The sequence below is a fragment of the Misgurnus anguillicaudatus genome, chromosome 14 (assembly GCF_027580225.2).
Source record: "Misgurnus anguillicaudatus chromosome 14, ASM2758022v2, whole genome shotgun sequence".
NCBI classification, from domain to species: Eukaryota; Metazoa; Chordata; class Actinopteri; order Cypriniformes; family Cobitidae; genus Misgurnus; species Misgurnus anguillicaudatus.
The window spans coordinates 26,863,761-26,885,873 of record NC_073350.2 but is presented as its reverse complement, the minus strand read 5'-3'; the positions used below and the strand labels follow the sequence as shown (position 1 = coordinate 26,885,873).

At 36.7% G+C, this 22,113-nt stretch overlaps 1 long non-coding RNA gene across 2 annotated transcripts; it reads right to left on the bottom strand.

Annotated features, from left to right (window-relative positions):
* Positions 1-6,928: 6,928 nt before the first annotated feature.
* Positions 6,929-10,381, bottom strand: LOC129450400 (uncharacterized). Of its 2 annotated transcripts, XR_012373241.1 has the most exons (4): positions 10,002-10,381; positions 9,227-9,259; positions 8,955-9,100; positions 6,929-7,314 (listed from the first exon to the last, which is right to left on the bottom strand). It is a non-coding gene; the product is annotated as an uncharacterized lncRNA (long non-coding RNA). The 2 variants fall into 2 exon arrangements; XR_012373240.1 differs by having other exon boundaries at positions 9,227-10,381.
* Positions 10,382-22,113: the final 11,732 nt, after the last annotated feature.

The following is a 22,113-nucleotide window of genomic DNA, read 5'->3' as shown; positions in this document are numbered from 1 at the left end:
TCGTCTTCAACGTAAATCTCTTTTCTTCGACTACAACAAACACACAGATTGTAGGCAACCGTTTACTTCTTGGGCCGGCTGATGTGGACAAGACTGACATTATCATAATTCCTCCTGCTTTGACTCATAGCCTGTAAGTTAACTTACACTGTAAGTGAATCTTTCAAACATGGTAAGGAGCGTCACATTTCCGGCTGACGTCAGAGGTATTCAGGCCAATCACAACGTACAGATTAGCTGGCCAATCAGGGAGACAGCGCTTTTTAGATCAATGAGCTTTGTACAAAATCAGAGCGTTTGAGGGACGCAGTATATCTGGAGCTAAAAAATGTACGGTATGTGGAAAAAAAAGTGTATTATGCCAAATGCACAATTTGTATGAGGTGGCTAATTTGTATTAATTTGTACATGTTTTTGTTCGATTTGCATTCACCTCTGTGATGTTAGGGTTAAAGGCAGGTTTTCACCACTGTTTTCTTTTTCATAATAATCGTACATTTTTGTGCGATTCGCTTTGAAAGCATTCATACAAATTAGCCAAAACAGTTTCAAGTAATACATTGTGTATAATAACATGTAAAGCACACAGGACTCACTGTAAGAAAATATGCAGCATTTTTGTCAGATCAACATATATTTTTTATGTTATTTTAACTTAAAAAATTAACTTACCGTATTTTCCGGACTATAAGTCGCTCCGGAGTATAAGTCGCATCATAAATCGCATCATAAATACAGGAGCAGCATATAGCGGACTCTTGCGGCTGTAGATGGTAATGTTGTCTCCTGGCTCATAAATGTCAAAATTAATTCATACTGACTTACAAGGCGCACCTGACTATAAGACCCAGCACCAGCCAAATTATGAAAAAAATTTGGCTTATAGCCGGAAAAATACGGTAAACTATTTCAACTTGATTTTATAAGTTAGGTCAACTTTTCACAAGCCAAACTTAAAATAGTAAGTTGAATTGACTTGCAAAACCAAGTTGTTTTAACTTTATGCAACATTTTCTTTTACAATGTACCAACTATTTTCTGCATGTTTGTTTGTTGTATATACATACACTGTAAAAAAATCTTTGCTGTCTTACTTTTTTTATTAACTCAGATTTACAAGTCAACTTACTATTTATCTTGACTAGAGATGAGTTGTTATAACTACAAATGAGTTGTTGTAACTTATAAAATGAAGTTGACTTTTTTCAAATATATTTTATAAGTTGTAAAAACTCATCTCTTGTAGAGATAAATTAACTTGCTTACTTAACTCTTTCGCTGCCATTGACGATATAACTCGTCAATTAAGAGAAAACGCTTCCCTGCCAATGACGAGAATTTCCGGCTTTCCGCAATACAGCTATTATCCAACAGGTGGCGCACTTCCGCAACTTATACAACCCAGAAGTAGTGCCTCATGTGAAAGAGAAAGAACTCTGTGTATGTTTTAAAGATCGATTTGCATCTGATCTATAGAATGTTTTATATAGGTCTATGTCTAATTCTAAGTCATAATGTTTTGTACTATGCTAAATGAATAAGCTTTCTATTGGTGTATGGTTTGTTAGGATAGGACCAGTGGTGTAGTCTACGTGATACGCAGGTATACGCCGTATACCCACTAGAAATTGTCAAGGATTTCCGTATACCCACTAAAAATAGCTTGAGGATGCGTAACAGCATGGTTTTCTGACATTTAAAACTTTTAGTCATAATTCAGATGTAAAGCACTGACCAGTAGCATGCTACACTTGCTATTTTAGCGGGTTGAACTGCATATATATATTAGGCTATATATTTGGTGTGTTTGAATTGCTGCCGAACGGCGCGATCCGATTCGCGTATGAAATCAAATTACCATAGCGGCGCGACTGGGGAGCAGACTGGTGTTGCACCAGAAGAACCCACAGGCGAGTGACAGCAAAGTACCGCGAGAGCGATTGCATTTATCACATGGAGAAATTTGCTTCGAATCGCTCTCGCGGTACTTTGACATCACCAAAGGGTATGCTTGGCGCCAAATGAAGTCGAACCTGCAGTGTAGCTGCTCACGCGACACTGTAAACAAACAATCCATGTGAAGTGAACGAGCTGCTGCAATATAAAATCCGGAGAGTTAACAACGCACATGTGAGTAAACAACATTTAAAACATCAGTCCAGTTTATTACTTTATCTGGAGGTAAGGCTCCAAATGCAATAAAATAAGCCCGTAATTATATCCTGATGGTTTTAGCTTTCAGCATGTTTGCTTGTGGTTCATAGTGTTAAACTTTCCTTCTCTGTGTTAATTAGGGGTGTAACGGTACGTGTATTCGAACCGGACCGTTTCGGTTCAGGGCTTTCGGCACGGTGCACACGTGCACCGAAAGGCCGAATGCATTTTGTGTGCGCCTGTGCGGAACATAATACGTGCGTTTCCGCACGAACATATTAAGTGGCGGAAGTCTCCTCGTTCAGCGCAAGTCTTCTGTCAAACATATAACATGATTCGGCCCGCAGAAAGATTTTTATTTACTCAGTTGTATATCCGTTTGATTATTGATGTAAACGTTTACGTGTCGTATCTAAAAGCGCATGTTAAACCCGTGTCAACGCGCTGCTTTGTTCTTTCAAAAGTGAGTGAGAGGTTGCGCGTCTTTCGTTGCTACGCATTCATGAGACGCACTTTCTGTGACAGCGAGAATTAGGAATGCGTGATCAGATTTTTCATCTGCACCTCACGTCAATCATATCATTGTCACAATGCGATCAGCTGGTCGGGACACGGAAGAGTTGTACCCGGGCTTACTCAGCTGTCACTCAGCTGCGGAGGGGTTCGTAAGTAAAGTCACAGCTTACATTGATGACACAAGCAAAGATTAGGAGAAACGTGCAAAAGATAAAAGACGGCTATGTATGCAACTCACTAATCTCAAAATGAGTGTATGATAAGTATATCATCATGTTGCTTGCTATGCAGTTACACATAGAGCAGTAATATTATTTTTATACAGAGATGGTACATAGCCAATTCAATACTGTGAGGTAAACAATCCAAAATAAATAAAAACAGAACATTTTTGGTGGCAAAAATGTAGGCTAATTGTTCATAAATGTATTCAGGAATTGAATTTGTTAGTTCAAGGTTTTAGTAGAAAAAGTTTAAGAGAAGGTTAAGAAAAGAGTTACCTTCTGTTATAAAATAATGTAAAAAAGAACTTTGCAGTAGTATTTTATTTATTATTTTTTCATTTTATATATATTTTATATGTTATATTTAATAAAAAAAGTGTTTAAAAAAAGTGTAAACAAATTGTAAAAAAAGTTTATAGTAATAAACAACCTGCAGTTTAATGTTTGCATTTTTCCCTTACTGTACCGAAAATGAACCGAACCGTGGCTTCAAAACCGGGGTTCGCACCGAACCGTGATTTTTGCGTACCGTTACACCCCTAGTGTTAATTTATATATCTACGTTCAAGATGTATATGATCTTAAACTTTTGTGAGGAAAATCATGTCTGCGATGTTCCGTTCAGACTTGCAAATTAAAGATCATTTTCTTCACTTTGGTTTGGGTGTCTAATATTAGGCTACATGATGGTCTTGTAATAATAATTAAGTAAAAGCCTATTTTCATTTTTAGACACTACTTGTATTATATGCATAAAATAAGCTTTTATTTCAATGACTATGCAAATTAGAGTTAATTCATGGTCATCTTAAATGTGTATTAATTAAAAACATTTACACCATTAAATTACACATGGTAATGTTATCACTATAGGTGTCATATAATAGCTATTGAAAGAGTGGATTTTTATCTCCTTCAATGCATGTGTTAGCCACGGATTGAAGATTGTAAACAGTTACAGTTTATTTAATTTTAACATAAAATTAACAGTTGAGTAACTTTTGGCCCTAAGTTAGATGTTGATTAACACTAAACCAGTCTAAAAATCAGTCCAGTTTCCCCAGCTGTAAACCCATTGATTGTTAAAGTCTTTTTTTCTTATAATAAACTGACATGTTGATAACACATTCAGTTAATGTGTTTATGAGTACACTTTCAGAATGCTCTGTTACATGAAGATCCATACTGTATGCATCTGTAAGTGTGGTGGTGCTTATGGGGTGTCACGCTGGGACGAGTGAGCATAAGGGTGAGAGGGAAAAATCACAGTATACTCACTACAAAAATCTAGACTACACCACTGGATAGGACAATATTTGGCTAAGACAGTGGTTCTCAAAATGTTGGGCGTGCAGCTAGGGCTGCACGATTCGGAGAAAAAATCTAATTGCGATTTTTCTGATCAAAATTGCGATTCGCGATTTAAAGTGCGATTCATTAGTATATAATAAAAGAGGTACATCCAGGTTTGTTGTGGTGGTTTTAATAGCACCAAAGAAAGATGCTGTGCTACTGTTTATTTAAAACCTCTTAAACATTGTACCAAGTTGTCTGCAGGACTTTGCTATTCTGCAGACAAACTTTTTTTTAATCTAAGAACATTAAAAAAAATACAATTTAAATTTTTTTTTTGAAAGTTTTATTTAAAATAACATATAGGCCAATGTATTTTGGCTGTCACTACAACAATGCATCTGACAAGCAAATGTTTAGATTTTCTTTTAATCATAAGACTATACTCATCTTGTTTTACTTTTCAGGCATCTGTAATAAATGTAAATATATTAGTTATTAGAATCTATGATTTAACATAAGCAAAAAATACAAATAAAACACTGCACAGTCCTCACTGTAGGATTTTTAAATGTGGAGCTGCAGAAGCTTGTTCAGTTAAGAGTAAGGAGTGATTTTAATTTTTGGTGTGTAATAAACATTTCTGACACAGAAAGCACCAGGTTACTGTCACTTTAAGACACAAGACAGCTAAACTGCTCTGCTTCAATATAGCCTACTGATAAACATCCAGCTGTTTATGTTCACTTAGACAAGAAAGAAAACTTAAGTTTAGTGATCACGCGTGTGCTGACTGCTCTCTGTGTGCGCGCTTCATGAACCCTCATGCCTGTAAATATTCAAAGCGGTGCAGATGTGCGCGTGCAAGAAAGTATAATGTACCTGTTTCGTCTGCTGTGTTCCGGGCTTTAATGAAACCTGCTTATAGTCTGATGAGGCGCTTGTCATTGTTTGCGATGCATGACGAGAAACGGACGTATATACACCTTTCTTTAAGTCCAACATTACACAAAAGGGAAATGTTTTCGTGCATTTCTGTCCTTTCATTTGCCGGTTAATGAGTTATAATGCGTTTTTAAAATGACTGAATCCAAAATCTGCCAACTTCATGACATTCCGCGTTGTGCAGTTAATTCCATTTGTATGCATTTCGCGATTCTGTCCGTGTTTTCCGCATCGCGGAAATCATATGGCCGTACTTTGTTGAGGAGTTGAACTGCTGCTCGCGCTCATGTTTTCCAAATGGTGTGATGACGTGTAGTCAGCACCTCAGTGTTCATGCACTCTATTGGTCTAAACTGCATCAAACGTAAAATGCGCATGAAGCGAACTGTCAAAAACTGCGTACTAGATGATTGTTATATTTAATAGTTTTGAATCGAAATAATCGCATTTCTTGCGATTCGAAAATCGCATCCATTCACATCGCGATTTCGGTTTAAAAACGATTAATCGTGCAGCCCTACGTGCAGCACACCTGTGTATGGTGCATACCTTTCACTGAAAAAAAAAATCCTTTCAATTTACGTAATTTTAATGTGTACATCGGTCCCACATGATCCGATTGTTTAAAACCAAAATAATTTTCTCAAATTAATTTTTATGTGTCAGACCAAAACATTTTAATTACTTTAAGTAGTCTAATAGAAATATATTGACTCAAAGTGCTATTTCTCTTTACTATAACACATTTATTTTTTAATGTTTAAGTAATTTTATTATGTAAGGGGACTAGATTTTCATCTCTAATTCCAACATGCTTTTTTAATGCTTATATTATGGGATTATGTAACTCTAAAGCAATTTCATTATGTCTCTGGCACCAGAATAATCATCCATAATTATCCAAATGTTATTTATTTTTTTTAAATACATTTGCATTGGCATAAAAAGAAAAGAGTTTTGTACAAATGTTTAGTGATATTGAGGCAAACCACTGCTTTCAGATCATCAATTCAATTACATCATTACACATTAATTCATTAACAGTCAATAACTATTACAACAATCAGCACATGCAGTACATACATAAAGGGGCAATTTCCCAAACAGGTTGTAGATTAATCCATGACTAGGCCCTAGTTATATTAGGATATTTTTAATAAAATAAAGTTTACAAACAAACCTACCTTACAAAAACAACACTGGAGTACATCTTTAGACAAAACGGTAACACTTTACAACAAGGTTCATTAGTTAATATTAGTCAATGTATCAACCAACATGAACAAACCATGAGCAATACATTTGTTACAGTATTTATTAATCTTTGTTAATGTTAGTTAATATAAATAAAGCTTTATTTGCTTGTTCATGTTAGTTCACAGTGCATTAACTAACATTAACAAAATTTTAATAAAAGTATTAGTAATTGTTGAAATTAACATTAACAAAGATGAATAAATGCTGTATAAGTGCAGTTGACTATTAGTTCACATTAATTAATGTAGTTAACTAATGTTAACTAATGAACCTTATTGTAAAGTGTTACCGACAAAACAATGGCACTGATATATGGCATTGCAAAAGTCTGGGACTAGGAAAAGCCCCATCTGTGAAACTGACCCAAATGTTTAAAATAGTTACTATCACAGTAGATTTAGACATGCTAAAGCACAAACACTGCATTCCAAAGAGACATGCAAAACAGTAAGTACTATTATTTATAAAATGGATTTACAAACTGGAAAATATCACTCTTTCAGAAAGTCAGAGCTACAGAATTTAAAAACTGATAAAACAAATATTCAACAAAAAAAAAATACAACAACCATTTCCAAAATCGACTCTGAGCAGCAAACTGTTAATGTATTAATAATAGAAAACACTTAAAACAGATAAAAAATTCAAAAATGAGCAGCACAGTCTTTCTGATCCTTTCACTGAAAGAAACTGTTCGTTAAAGTTACTCTCAATGAAGTTTGGATTTCCTCAAAAATAAAGCGGAGATCAGGATAGCTCAGGATTAAGGCATACATCAGCTCAAACACGATGTTGCAACACCTTCATGGCTTCCAGGACTATACAAATATCCTCTTCTTCATCACAAGCAGCATGTTGTTTGAGAGCACAAATCCCAACATTGGTGTCTTCAAATGACCTCACTGATGCTGACTTCATCCATGCCCTGTACAAAACAAACAAATGTAGTTAAAGAAACAGAAAAAAGGTTACTGTTACAATAAAAGTGTCATTGGATTTTAGTACAATGCAAACAAATATAAATGTAAGTATACAGACCCATGTGCATTGCCACAGCATGTTACAATTGGTAACAAATACATGGGTTACAAAGCAAGGCAGCTGCACTGTCCACTGCTCTGGGTGTGTGTGTGTGTGTGTGTGTGTGTGTGTGTGTTCACAAGGGATGCTCCGATCGATCGGCCGATAATGGCATTAAATGACTCAATCGGTGCTCGCTAAATCTGCCGATCTCATAAACCGATCTTTCTGTTTACTTTTGTCATCAAAAGGATCCTGAATGTGGCTGCAATTAAAGACATTTTTTACGTAGCACAAGCATTTTTACAACCCTTTGCTCATGTGCGGCGTGCAGATTTGTATGTCTCTCTTTGCCTTTACAGAGATATGCGTATTTTCTATGAGGACGTGCTCCGGTCAACAGCGCGAGGCGTCTTCACATCCCCATCAAACAGCGTATACAACACATATCTTTCACGGACAATTGCATCCTCATGCCAACAGTTTCTTATTTGCATGCGTTTTAAAGTTTTGAGCGTTTAAACTTTTATTTTCCTCACAGCTGCTTGTCTGCGTTCAGCCGCCGCCCACACACACAGCAGCCTGTCATCAGTGCACGTGAACAGAGTGATCTCTCTTTCACGTCTTAAAGCTGCAGTAACCTAATTCATCTCTCAATAAAATCACTCTCTGCTCTTGACTAAAGAACTTTTATACTTCATACGAATGCGTGTATATTTAATTAATACAGTAAAGTCTGTGAAGTGTTTTATTTTCAGTACTTTTAGGAGACATAAGCCTTTTTAAAGCCATATTAAATTTCTCTATGCAGAATAAATATTTGTTGTGCTTATTTATTTGAGTCACTATTAAAACAATAATATACCTAATTACTGCAAGTAATATAACAAAGGCAACATCCGTGGTATTATTTTATCTAGAAAAAATGTATCAGTTACAGTCATCAAAGAGCTTGCATATCAGCTTTAAAAAAATCAGAATCGGTATCGGCCGATCACGAAGATTACAAATCGGTGATCGTATCGGCTGCAAAAATCCTGATCGGAGCATCCCTAGTGTTCACTACACTGGAATGAGTTAAATAAAGAGGCCATGTTTCGAGTGTGTGCTACCATACCTGACAATCACATCAAAAGTGAATTCTTTCATTTTCTCACTCTCATGTTGTTACAGACCTGTATAAATGTCTTTGTTCTGATAAACATGAAGGAAGATATTTATTTTGAGAAATGTTTGCAACCAAACTGTTCATGAGCCCCATTCACTTCAATAGTATTATTTTTCCCCACTATGGAAGTGAATGGGGCTTATGATTGGTTTGGTTACAAACATTCCTCAAAATATCTTCCTTAGTGTTCATCAGAACAAAGACATTTATACAGGTTTGTAACAACATGATAGGGAGTAAGTGATGAGAATTTTTATTTTTGGGTGAACTATCCCTTTAAATCTTCCCAGGTGTTTTAATGACCCGTGTGCCAAAAGACGTTCTGTACTTCCAACAATGTTTACACATTTTTATGTCTATGAATCTATATTACTTACTTCTGTCATTTGATCATTAATTGTTTGAAGTCTTTTTGCTAGCTGTCATCCTTTCTGATAGAAGAGTTTCGTCAGGTTTTTGGATTGGAGGTCCAGGTGACACAGGAACATTAGACAGTAGTGATTCTTTTAAATTCAGCATTTATCTGAAAACAAATTAACCAACCATTGTATATTTGAGTACTGCGAGTAAAAGAATAATAATTGTATATTAGTTACAAAAATAAGATATAGCTCCTAACAACAGTACAAAAGTGAAAGAAATGACTTACCAATGCTGTGTAGCGCATGCAAGGATGATGGACCTATAAGAGGAAATATTCAGATGAGAAATCAACACATAACCTCAAATGATGAAGGTCACACATACACAGAACAATAATGAAATAAGTATTATATCTGTCATAGGACGCAATGTTGGACAAAATGAGATCTTAAAACACGGTTCTCTTCTGAAAACGTCAGCTTTAAGGTGTGGCACTACAAAGCGATTTATTTTCAGTTAATATACCAGACGTCACGCGAGACATTTAAAAAAGCTTTTTCTAATAGAATCAAGTGTTGCTCGTGGCGTAGCGAAGTCATGAATAACTGACGCGGGTCTGTTCATCTGATTAAGCAGACCGTTTGTTTCATACGCAATGTCATTATTAATGTAGTCAATTGATATCATCTGGTAAATTACTTACATGGATAACGTTGACGTACTCTGGACAGAATAACGTTTGGTTAGCGTTTTATTTGTCCTGATACGTTTCCATAGAACAGCTGAGTAAAAAGTGCCTCAAAAGTCAACTCAAAGCTGACAGTTTTCAACTAGGATAAAACTAACTGTACCAAACGTGAAATAACGTTAAACAGCTGACATTTTTAAAACGCTGTGTTTTTCTTTATGAGCTTGACTGACTGTTAACTTACTCCACCAACCTCCTCCAAACTAATATTTACTACAAGTCATTGCAATGGCTACATATTGTAAACAAAAATAGTCTATCTAGTGAAGATATATCACGTATGAAGCGAACATAAATAAATAATAGAACTTACTTTAATAACGTGGTGTCCGTCTGAGAGAGTTCTTCTGACTGACTGACTGACTGACTGCTGCTGAGTCTTCATTTTGGCGCCCAAAACAAACGATCTTTATTCTTCTTTTATGGCAATCGATGTCCTTCTCATTGAGCTATACTGCCCCTGCTGCTCAGGAGGTGCCGTTTTGTGTCCAAACGCAATTTTATTGCTTTAAGTATTCAATTCAATCAATTTTAATCAATGTGAGAATAATGTGTTCATTTTACATTCAAACAAAACATTTTAATCCTAATCAATTAAATTATGTTTACACAAGGAATATAAATATTTTGTGTTGCATATACATGTTTATTTTATTTAAATTCAAAGACCCACTAAGTCCATTTTTTTCAGTGTTGTGGCCCCTAAAAAGAAAATGTATGACATAAAACATTCCAAAACTTAACATTTTAATTAACCTCTTAAACCCTGAGGACCCAGTCCCGGGTACAAAATTTCGTATTTTGACTCAAATAAAATATTCTTTTAATCTTTAATGGTCCATCATGGACCCCAGTAACAGATATGAGATACTGTTTGAAAGCTTAGACTCTCTACTTTCTCCAGATATGCATCACTTTGAGAAATCTTTTACTGTAAGAAAGTTATTTACACTTAATTTACACTATCACCCCCCCCCCCCATAATTTTTTATATGATTTAATATTCACATATTTCATATTTTTCAAGTATGACAAACATGGGCAAGTCTTATATCAACTGAAAGCTCTCATTCTCAGGAATAAGGCTACAGCGTTATTTTTGTTCTATTACCAACACATATCCAACAATAGTTGAATGAATAATAAGGTAAAAAATCGTCTTTTGTAAACATATGGGAAAATTGAGTGTGGACTGCCTCAGATAGCACATATAGCCACAAATGATACACCATCTTTTCTCTTAGGTCCTACTCTAAAAAATGAGTCCATTCACAGCATTTTCTTAGGTTGTGTGCATGAATAATCCCTTGTTATTTATTATATGTCCAAAACAAAAAATTAATATTTATATGAAAAATGTATTTTCGGACACTTCAGTAAAATGAAAATAAATTTTGAATGCGACATGCTAAAGAGATCATTCTTTTTTTGGGTGTTTACTGTCTGCTGCTGGTAACAACCAGAACTGTCTGCACTCTGCTAGAGCACCCAGAACCAGAGTTATACACTATCAGAGGCAGTATTTACAACATATAAAAAGAAAATTTGGTGTTTCCTCATATGAAAAACAACATAAATAACACTATTTGTCACAAACAGCAGCTTTTTATGTAACTTCAAAGGGTTTTCTTTAAAATGATATAAAGCAATTGCATTTATTCCACTGTATGTGGTTATGGTAGCACTTCAAATGTTTTTCCTCTGTAAGCTGGCAATTGCTGGAATCAAACAAAACTGTCTGCAGGGAGCTGAGGCACTCAGGGCCAGAGTTATACACTTTTAAATAAAAACTTTAGAAAAAAAACATCAAAAAGCGCCTATTTATTTTTGTGTTTATTAGAGGACTGACATCACATACAACCATGTTTAGCACTTTCAACAGTGTTTTATGTAATTTCAAAGGGTTTCCTGTAAAATGATACCAAACATTTGTATGTAAACCTCTGCATGTGGGTATGGGAAGCTTTTGAAATTGGGTAGGCCAAATCCAGGCGAAAATCCCCAAAATAGCTTCAGGGTGGAAGAAGTTAAACAAAACATAATAAATTATACAATGTAGTGGTGTTAGACTTATTTTTCTGAGGCTTAATTACACAGGATTTATGATAAATTGTTTTTTTTATAAAATGTCATTAAACGGGTCCCCCCTGGCACCATCTCAGGGCCCCCCAGGGGGCCAAGGCCCCAGGTTGTGAACCACTGGGCTAAGATATACAACTATTTGAAAATCTAGAATTTGAGGGTAAAATTTGGAAAATCACCTTTATAATTGTCCAAATTAGCAACTGTATCCATTCACAAAAGTAAAGTTTTGATATATTTATAGGAAATGTACAAAATATCTTTATGGAACATTATCTTTATTTAATATCCTAATGATTTTTGGCATAAAAGAAATATTTATAAACTTGGCCTGCATTTTTGGCTTTTGCTATTTTTGGTCCGAGGTCCAATATATGATGACCTAAATAATGATGCAATGTCAGTTTATACTGGCCCTTTGTTCAGTCTTATGTGTTTTTATTGTAGTTTTTATTGTAGCTTTTACAGCTTGGGCTTGCTACTCCCCCTTACAATGCTCGTCCATAATTCAAAAGTACAAGCCCTTTAAGAATAGATCGAATGTAATTTATTAATATTACAGAGAGCACAAGTTTCCTGCTAAGGTCCCTGTCAGGGACAGATCTGACACGCAGCCATTAATCGTGCCTTGAGTCATCAAGTTGCTCTGTGCCACAGATTAGCATACATACCAACACGGGCCAAAGAGGCGTTAATTAGTAAAACAAAGAAATTCATTAGTATTATTTGAGTAAAAGTTCCCGAAGGAAACTGGCTACATGAGAAGGATTGGATGGACACATTAGGAATGGAAAATATTGCATTGGTGTACTGCATTATGGGATATTGTATTGATATTATCATACACATAATCAATCATTTTTGTCAAAATTTTTAACATTAGCATTTTGGGGATAAGGTTTCTAATTTCAACTACAATGAATAAAAAAGATGTTTAATAATGATGAATGATATTAATTAAAACACACCGAACAGATAAAAGATGACAAGACAAATGATACTACAAATGCCAGCAATTATCTTGTTTGTCCGACTGATCCCTGAGTTCCAAGTTTTAATAAAAGTTTGCTATCAATTCTACTGTCTAAAAATAATATTTATTTTCACAAACTATGTGTGACCCTGTCTGTGAAATCCAGGCCTAATAACCTTTAAGATTAGGAGCATCGAAGTTTGATTTCACATCAATTTCAATCTCTGACTTGACCTTACTCAGTCAATAAAATATCAAGGTTATATCTTCACAGAATGTTCTTTATGGAGGATGATTTTATGTAGAAAACAGTAAATCACCAAAATCAGGTTTCACAGGTAAGGTCACATACATCCTTTTAAAAGTATAAGTTAATAAAGATTTAATGCTATTAAGTCTATACAAAGCAATAAAGGTTTGATTTTACATACACTGTTTTACATATAGACTACAACAGAAATGCTCATTGCATGTAAAATCAAAAACTATACTGTGACAAAATCAACATACATTAAACTATTTACAAAATTAAACACACAGACACATCTTCCTAAAAGACCTTCAGACTCCACAGGTGTGCCAAGATGTCCGGCTGGAAGATGTCAGAGGTCCAGCTGTCAGAATCTCCGGCATCGTCATTATCCTCAAGATGGAGCACACCTGCACCTGTCAGCTCACCGGGAGCTGACACATCCGACAACCCCCCAAAGTCCTTAGAGGGCCAGTCGCAGGTAACATCATGTTGCGCAGCGGGACGGTGGCGCGTCTAAGCCGACAGAGCCGCGTGGAGCCCATCTGCAGGACACATCCTGATCGGAATATGAGTCCGGTGAGATTCTGGAACTCCATGCGCATTAATCTTGTGTAATGGCATCTGCGGATGTTGCTGGATCAATTTCCTGAAACACAGAGTCCTAACGAGAAAGTGTTAACATGGGCTTCAAACAGATGGAATATTGCAATTGGAATGGTAAGGGCTGTTTGATAATTCTCTTTATTCCGGTTTCAGGAATTTCTATTACTTTATCAGTGTCGTGACCATTGATTCATTATCTCTTTAGTAATGATTGAAGATTTTGTATAATTGAAATAACTATTGAATGGTCCATGTAGCAGTTGAATGAACGGTATTACTGTAGCTCAGTTAGAGGTATTACGTTAGCAATGCTAAAGTTTCAGGGTTCGATTTCCAGGATACACACATACTGAAAAAAATGTATAGCTTGAATGTACTGCAAGTCGCTTTGGATAAAAGCATCCGCCAAATGCATAAATGTAAAAGTACTGCCATTAAGTCCATTAAAGCCACATTTTTGTGATTACTACAAAGATTGTTGGAGAGTATAGTGCAGACATCTCATTCATTGAATGTCGACCTGCAGTCAATGTCGATAAAGAAGATGATAAAATAAAACCAATAACCTTAAAGGGACACTCCACTTTTTTGAAAATATGTGCAGATTTTTATTGTTTTTGAATCCATTCAGCCAATCTTCAGGTCTGGTGGTACCACTTTTAGCATAGCTTAGCACCATCCAATGAATCTGATTAGACCATTAGCATCGCACTCAAAAATAACCAATGAGTTTCCTATTTAAAACTTGACTCTTCTGTAGTTACATCGTGTATAAGACCGACGGAAAATTTAAAGTTGCGATTTTCTAGGCGATATGGCTGGGAACTATACTCTCATTCTGGTTTATTAATCAAGGATTTTGCTGCCACAACATGGCTGCAAGAGGCACAATGATCTTACGCAGTGCCCGAAAATAGTACCCTGCTATTGAAAGTTACCAAGGGGACTATTTTTAGCTGCTGCGTAATATCATTGCGCCTCCGACAGCCATGTTACGGCAGCAAAGTCCTTGATTTTTTGAATGGATCCCAAAACGGTAAAAATCAAATGTTTTTATCTCTAGGGGAGCAGGAAAATGAAGTGGAGTGTTCCTTTAAACCTAAAACACTAATGTTATGGAATTTCCACTGCATGTTCCCCTTGACATAAACATACATGAGTTTATGTCCTGCATCTGTACTGTATTTTGTTGAAATGCCATCAATCAGAACAAAAAAAAATCTAAGATGCCCAGCTAGTCTCACCTGCCTTGTTCACCAGCGACTAGCAGTGGCAGAACGACATGATCTTATTCATTTCAATGGAATATTGGCAACTTCTGGCGACACATGCGAAAGTGATCATTGGCGACCGAAAGTGGGTGTGTCCAGCGATGTGACAAAGTTGAGAAATGTAGGTTGACTTTATGCTAATGATGAGCGACTTTAAGGAGCAACTACCAATGAGAGTGAAGCAGTAGAGCTTACATCATCTGTCTCTCGCATAGACTGTAAAAAAAAGATGGACGACGCAACGTCGCCTCCCACCATTGTAGTAAATTATAGGCAAAAATATCCGACCACGATTGCCGCCATGTTACGTAAAAACATCAGTTTGGAGCCAAGGCATGCGCAGAAGGAATCGTCCGTGGAGCCAGAGGTATCAAAATCATAACGACACGCCCCGTTTCTATAGCATCAAACTACAAGCTAAAATGAAACTTACCACAATAATGAACACTTGAACATATATCAGCCTGATAACAACTACTTGAAAGGACCAAAACCATATTTCGGAAACTCTTATTGGACGTGTAAATATTTTTTATTTAGGGCAGAGTCCTATTCGTTTGAATGGAGAGGGCGAGGTTTAGGACTTGTACAGCAGCCAGCCACCAGGGGGCGATCAAAGAGCCAGAGGCTTCACTTTTCAAGGCTTACCCTACAGTCACATTAGCTACAAAAGTGAATGACACTGAGCGACATGCACTCGCTTGATGGGCGTTCCTTGGCTAGTTTCTAAAAGCGTTATCAAAAGTCACTTTAGAGGTATTGTTAAGTTACAAGAACGGTGTTTTTGGATTTAAAAGTATTTATTTCTCGATAAAAGTAACAAAATATATGAGATACATAAATATATATCAGATATATACATAAATACGCATTTTCCGCCATCTTGAATTATTTTCTCAGACTCGACCACAGACCTACGTCACGCTGCTCCTTCACTCCGATTGGCAGTCGCTTTGTCGCGTCGCTCATCATTTGCATAAAATAGCCTGCTTGTCTATTTTGGCCCCGCCTTGCTCGCGCAGCGGCGAGCTCGTCGCTTGTCGCTGGCAAACGGCCACTTCCATTGAAAATGAATGGTAGCCTGTCGCTCTGTCTCTGTCGCTTGTAGCTAATGTGACTGGGGGGTTATGAGGCACACCTGGTCTCTCGTCAGTTGACGGTACAGGTACTTTTTTGCTTATAATTGTTAACAACCAGAATTAGGAATGCCCCCTAAAAACTTTATTAGATAAAGACAGGCAACACACAGTGACAAAGTCTGAATGGGGCTTTACTCCTGACCTTACCTCTATAAGCAACATCACTCTTCACAAAATTCTGAAAGTCCAAACATAGAAAATACAAAACAGAAATATGTAAAAATGCTTACATGTATTGAGAAAGCGGGGCTGAGGGTATTACAAAACATGATCAATCCACTTGGTGTTAGTGGTCCACAGGGAGCTTTAATAATTAATGGAAATGATACAAATTTACACAGTTAGCATAGCCAAACCATCGTCTAACTGCCCTCTAGAATCCTAAACAGCATTCACTCCATCTCTGAGAGGGCAGGTCGGTCTCCCATCAGCAGGAAACTAAATGAACCCCCCCATGACTGTTTAGTTCAAATGTCTCTCTATACACCAACCCATTTCTATGATGTTCATTTTCGTGTACGTTTTATCTTCAACCGAAAGTCTATGCATCTGACATAAACAACCAAGCTTCCTCAAGGCCAAACCAAATAATCACCCATGTCACCCATTTCCCATTGGCAACCCAATGTCCTGGAAAACCCGCAATTGTCTAAACTCTAGTAGACATCTGCTGAGCACACTAAACCCTGACCTTAGTTTCACAAGCAGTTAGCCTCACTGCACTACACAGGTCAAGGAGCAAACACAAGGGTGACAACAATCTGAATGTGTTTGGGCTGGCGTTGGACCAGCTGGCCACAGGGCATGCGAGCGGATACGCTGACCACTGCTGATTCTTTTTCTTGGTCTTTTGCTAAACTCACAGACTGTCTTTAACTTAAAACACAATCCACTTTGGGGGACTTGAAAGTGCCATTCATTGGCAAACAATTATAACCTTATCATGTACCTGTTGCTGAGGCAATTTCACACTTAATTGCTGTCAAGCTGTTAATTTCTCCTGAGCTGCTTTGTACAATGTCTACTGTAATTGTCTATTGTAAGGAAAAAAGAGTGACACAAATTAAATTAGAGAAATATGCGTAGGGGATTTGACTGAAACCCTGCCACTACAGTACTGTGTGTCAGTTTTCATACTCGTGAAAGAGGAATTGAATCGGCATGGATGTCAGGTGACTCTTGCCTATAAATGCAATAAAGTATATCTGGTTATGATATACCTTATCTTTAGTATGTTAACAGAGTTCATCTATATATGTCTAGCGTTATCTATATACACTCACCTAAAGGATTATTAGGAACACCATACTAATACTGTGTTTTTCCCCCTTCCACCTTCAGAACTGCCTTAATTCTACTTGGCATTGATTCAAAAAGGTGCTGAAAGCAATCTTTAGAAATGTTGGCTCATATTGATAGAATAGCATCTTGCAGTTGATGGAGATTTGTGGGATGCACATCCAGGGCACGAAGCTCCCGTTCCACCACATCCCAAAGATGCTCTATTGGGTTGAGATCTGGTGACGGTGGGGGCCATACAGTGAACTCATTGTCATGTTTAAGAAAACAATTTGAAATTATTTGAGCTTTGTGGCATGGTGAATTATCCTGCTGGAAGTAGCCATCAAAGGATGGGTACATAGTGGTCATAAAGGGATGGACATGGTCAGAAACAATGCTCAGGTAGGGTGTGGCATTTAAACGATGCCCAATTGGCACAAAGGGGCCTAAAGTGTGCCAAGAAAACACCCCCCACACCATTACACCACCACCAGCAGCCTGCACAGTGATAACAATTCATGATGGATCCATGTTCTCATTCTGTTTACACCAAATTCATTTGAATGTCTCAACAGAAATCGAGACTCATCAGACCAGGCAACATTTTTTCAGTCTTCAACTGTCCAATTTTAGTGAGCTCGTGCAAATTGTAGCCTCTTTTTCCTATTTGTAGTGGAGATGAGTGGTACTCGGTGGGGTCTTCTGCTGTTGTAGCCCATCCACCTCAAGGTTGTGCGTGTTGTGGCTTCACAAATGCTTTGCGGCATACCTCGGTTGTAACGAGTGGTTATTTCAGTCAAAGTTGCTCTTCTATCAGCTTGAATCAGTCTGCCCATTCTCGTCTGACCTTTAGCATCAACAAGGCATTTTCCCCCACAGGACTGCCGCATACTGGATGTCTTCCCTTCTTACACCAAATCCTAATAACTGAGCAGATGGTGAAATACTCAGACTGGCCCGTCTGGCACCAACAACCATGCCACACTCAAACTTGCTTAAATCACCTTTCTTTTCCATTCTGACGTTCAGTTTGGAGTTCAGGAGATTGTCTTGACCAGGACCACACCCCTAAATGCATTGAAGCAACCGCCATGAGATTGGTTTATTAGATAATTGCATTAATGAGAAACTGAACAGGTGTTCCTAATAATCCTTTAGGTGAGTATATGTCTATAATTGTCTAGCATTATTAAGATTAAATTCTAATTCTCAAATCCTTTCAACTTATTTATAGGCATCATTGCATTTTTATGAGACTATACTGGACTTTAAGGGGTTGAAAAAGGACAGGACCGGACTGCAATCCATTTGTCATTTCATTGAAATGCTGATAAATTCATTATCTGAAGTCGTTCAAAACACTTTTTGCACAGCTGTGAGCATACACACCTACTATATCTTAATGTATGTATATTAAAAAATGAGCACATTGTTAAGTGTGTTTACTGTTACATTGTATTACTCGGCCAACTGGAATCTTACGATCTTCTGAATGCTTTTACAGAGCAGCCTGTCTGCCACTAACATTATCTGTATGTAGCATCTGCGTGAGCGAGAATCCGGTTCGATCAAATGAGCATCTGCTAAGGGCGAGACATCAAAAATGAAAAGCTGGAAATTGGAAAACGGCCACTGAATGAACAGATATAACGGCTACTGAAGTCAAGAGTGAAAAGAAAGCATCAGCCGCAGCATGGCAGAAAAATGTCTGAGCCTTTAAAGAACAACAAGTCATATTAAAGGTCTCTTACTTACTAAAACCACCCACATGGACTGATTGCTAGAGAGCACTTTCTTATGTGCAAGGGCCGCACGCAAATCACAAACTTGTGATGTGACAATTTAAGCAATGGTTATTTGGACGAAGTGCTTTTGAGGAGATCATAATGGTTACATGGGGTGTTATGCTGTACCCTGCCCACAGTGAAATCACATTGGTCGAAAAAAATCATTGTGTAGTCAAACATCAACAACATTTTCATGTTTGGGTTTCTAGGCAGCAGAAGACTCTGGGCCGGATCCGCACTGGATCTGGGTTGAAGTCGGCATGTCTGGAATGGATCTGGTGGGGATCTGGTTCGGAGTCATCTGCTGTCTGTGAATATTAATAAAATCATCCATCATATTTAGTAAAATACAGATCATATAAGGTAATGTACGCTGACTACTGGAAGTAAGACATTTACTATTCAATGTTTTCCCTACTAGGCAAATTGTGATTATAATCATGAAACTCCAGCTATTGGAATCGATAATACCCCATGTTTTTACATTTCTCTTCACGGGAAGAACATAAAAATGATTGCCGAATGAACAGTATATACAGAGTTTCTGGAAGCTCAATATTCCTTCAGCGCACAGATGCAGCAGCTGGAAAGCTCCAGGAATCTAATTTGTATTTAATAAAAGCAAATCTGACATGTTAATGTATTACAGCGGTAGCAGACATGGTTTGAAGAGAGAGAAACAAACAGCAAACCTTTTGATCATTATCAGCTGCTCTCTGGTCCAATCAGAGCATCTGGTTCCATTAAAGTGGGCGGTAAATTTAAAAAAATTTAAAGAGGCGATTTTCTCCGAGCCGTATTAACATTTGCATTCCAAACTATGACAGCATCTTTACTTTAGCCTGCAACCCTTGACAGAGCTGACAAATATCGCGTTATTTTCTCACTTTGTAGGTTTTCAGAGGTTCATGGTCCAAATGGATTGAAAGCTAAAAGTTTGGTTAACTATTGTTTGCTTAATTAAATAATTTACATTTGTGCTACACTGTTAACCCAGAAATTGTCTTTACTCAAACAATCAAAGCAAAATCATTAATATTTTCTGTTTTGAAGCCAAAGCTTAAAAATTTTAGTTGATTTAACTGTTAACCTTACAAAATCTATTAAACTAAAACATTCAAGTAAAATGAACTTAAAATTATTAGTTCATGTTATGAGGAATACCCATAATCCTTTGCGCCTGACTATTTAGATTATTTTTTGCTTTTTCACAAATTAAAAACTGATAAGAACTTTCTCTATTCAAATATTTATTAATAAAATGTCATATAGGTTCAAGCTCTTATATTATTGATGTTGTTTTGTTGTAAATGATAATTTTGTGAAGTCACCGTTCAGGTGATCAGTGTTTCCGTACATGAACCCTGTTCAAAACATTTTATTGTATTTCTCTCCACTGTACTTACAATGTATGTCAAAACACACTTTTTGTGTGTTTGTGTGGAGAATCACGTTTATTCAATGATTGACTTAAAGTCAGTCATTAATTTTTGGTATAATACCATTTATAACATCAAAAGTAATATAAAGTGATAAAAACTAAAGTTATATGCAACAGGTTTCCTCACACTAGTAATGTCATCTAATCTGGGTTAAGAGTGCATTGAAAGAAATTAAAACATTAAGTACATTAAACTTAAAATTAATTGTTATTTCAACCAGGCAAAATCAACTTTTTTAGGGCAACGAGTTTCCATAAATTTTTTAGGTTCAATCAACCTGTATGGGCTTACAGTGTACTTTCATGTGAATATAGGGGTATTAAAGGGGTGTTAAAATTGTACAGTATGGGGAGAACCGGGGCCAAAGTAACGCTGGACGAGCCCTGATAACATTTGCATTCCAAACTATGACAGCATCTTTACTTTAGCCTGCAACCCTTGACAGAGCTGACAAATATCGTGTTATTTTCTTACCGTTTTGCGCGTGTAGGTCCTGAAAGCTGTTTGTCATTTTTTTCGAATAACGTGTTGTGTTTCTCATTTAATGTGTTAAGTACTGATCAATCTACAGGTTATTTAGTGATGTAACACATCCTGAAGTTTGACTCAGAGTTTTTCAAAATAAAAGTTAATCAGGTTTAAATGTCAAGAGTTCCTGTCCAGACAAAAGTAACACTTTTGTGCCACTGCTGATACTGTTGCATTAAAGGAATAGTCAATTTTCTTAAAAGAAAAATCCAGATAATTTACTCACCACCATGTCATCCAAAATGTTGATGTCTTTCTTTGTTCAGTCCAGAAGAAAGTATGTTTTTTGAGGAAAACATTGCAGGATTTTTCTCATTTTAATGGACTTTAATGGACACCAACACTTAACACTTAACTCAACACTTAACAGTTGTTTTCAACGGAGTTTTAAAGGACTATAAACAATCCCAAACGAAGTATAAGGGTCTTATCTAGCGAAACGATTGTCATTTTTGACAATAAAAATAACAAATATACACCTTTAAACCACAATTCTCGTCTAGATCCGGTCCTGAAAGCGTCAGCGTGACCTCACGCAATACGTCATGACATCAAGGGGTCACAGAGGACGAACGCGAAACTCCGCCCCAGTGTTTTGAAAGAGGACTGTTCCGACGTTGTTGTATGTGGAATGATACTAATTCATGTCTTTGTGTCAGTTTATGGTTTACAATGGTCCGCAAATGTGCGTTTTATATATGTAACACGTGACCTCCCTACGTCACTACGCATTTACGTTAGGTCGCGCTGGACCGGACCTAGACGAAAAGTTGTGGTTTAAAAGTGCTTTTTTTTCTTGTCAAAAAAGACAATCGTTTTGCTAGATAAGACCCTTATGCCTCGTTTGGGATCGTTTAGAGTCCTTTGATCCTCCATTGAAAAAAACTCTTACGTGTTGAGTTAAGTGTTAAGTGTTGGTGTCCATTAAAGTCCATTAAAATTAGAAAAATCTTCAAAAAACATAATTTCTTCTCGACTGAACAAAGAAAGACATCAACATTTTGGATGACATGGTGGTTCTTCTTTTAAGAAAATTGACTATTCCTTTAAGTTAAAAATTTATATT